We start from the raw sequence: 1911 nt of genomic DNA, 5'->3' as shown, positions 1-1911 counted from the left end.
ACAATGACCATAAGCACACAGACAAGACAACGCAGGAGTGGCTTCGGAACAAGTCTCTGAATGTCCTTGAGTGGACCAGCCAGAGCCAGGACTCTGGTAGGGGGGAGATACATTCTGGTAGGGGGGAGATTTTTGGCACAACACCGGCCCTCAATGAATATATCTTCCAAACATCGGCTTCTCGGGCATTATCACTTAAATGTAGCCTTTATGCCTACATTCTTAAGCTCTTGATGGTTGCTAGGCAGCTCCCTTTACTACTATCATCCTGGCAGTTCTAAACTTTGCCAGGCATGTCACTTCACCCATCTCTTTGCAGACTCCACCACTGTTTTCTTAACCACAAGTGGATGGATCCATAAAGAATTAATGTGGGAATAAATATCACTGAATGACAAGAATATTGTAATGAAGGCATTCAATTGTTGCTTACTGAAACCCCAAAGTCATCCAATTTTTATAATACATTTGATAGAAGCAATAAACTACCTGCGTGTGGTTAACTATTTCAGCATCGTTTTGCTCTGCTTTGAGACAAGCTTGGTGTATTGATAAATCAATGTCAGAGTTTTTTTTTCACTGAATCTCTGTTTGGATATTAGGCTGGGGAAATGTTAGCTCAATTGAGGTGAGTGGTGCTCATGATCATCTTGTCTAGTTGGCTAATTTATTAGCCCTGATCAGAGCATTTTGCCAGGATGTTATGTAGATTAACAAGTGGATTATTTTTCTCTTCAGTCGGTCGCTCAGTAATCTAGCCGAGGCCTACTCCCAACCAAAGGCCTGTGACTTATCTTAATCAATCAATGTGATTTTGTTTCACTAAATCTCCATCTGTATATTTGGTTAATTGTCTGGCTGGACAAATAAGTGGAGGTGGTATAGCTCATCTATTCATTGTCTCATCTATCACTGATCAGAAACATTTAGCGTGCAATAATGTAGCCTAAATTCAGTGTAGGCCTATTATTTTGCTCGGTCATGTATAAGCAACCCCAAAAGCCAACAGAGGGTGTTCAAATGCTTTTGAAAGGATGAAGATACATTCAGAGTAAGACTATGCCTGCTCCCTAACAAAGCAGAGTGAGGGTAGGAAAGCGATGAAATGTGGATTAAAAAAGCATGGGCTTGCTTTGGGCTCTGTTTCAACATATCATTTTTATATGACGGGTTCCACATGTTGTTGCCATAATGCAAGTTGTGTAGGAAAAAGATTTGTATTTTATTCTGTTATATTTCATTATATTCTAAGCCTACTGTAAAATGTGTGTTGACTGTGTGTCTAGTCTTTTTAACAAAATAACTGATTTCATGTGCATGCCGCAGTCATATAGGCTGCATAGATCAATAAAGTAATTAACTCAATATACCATTCTATTCTTTTGAAAATACATTGTATTAGTCTTATGTTTCTTAGGACATGCCTAAACTAATTAATAATGGATTTATTTTTGATGGTGTATATTCTCCATGGATTTATTCAAATAGATGTCCACCCACATCTGCACACCACTACTACCACTCTTCCCTGGCATGTCGTCATGCACACGGGAGGTATAAAAGGTGTATGCAGGTAAAAATAGGCTTGTTTGTAAAAGGGTCATATAAACATGTCTGAAATGTTTTTACAGGCAAAATACCTTAAATCCTATGTCAAAGCAGTATATGATTAATTTGCTCCCATTTGGAAACAACAGTCTGTCTTAGGTTAGTTATAAAAATCTTTGGCGTTATCTTTTTGGTTATTACTATACTTATGGCCCAACCCATTGGTTTCTGGGACCAATCAGACGGTCCGAATGTGTTCGCATTCAATATAAGTCTAAGAGTCAAATCCAGACTCATTGAAGAGAAGAAACAAACCTTTGTGGGTGTGGCTTTTGGTCTGAGAAATTAGTCTGGATAGCCAGG

Source organism: Salmo salar, chromosome ssa04 (genome assembly GCF_905237065.1).
Source record: "Salmo salar chromosome ssa04, Ssal_v3.1, whole genome shotgun sequence".
NCBI classification, from domain to species: Eukaryota; Metazoa; Chordata; class Actinopteri; order Salmoniformes; family Salmonidae; genus Salmo; species Salmo salar.
Note: the sequence above shows the minus strand (reverse complement) of the source record.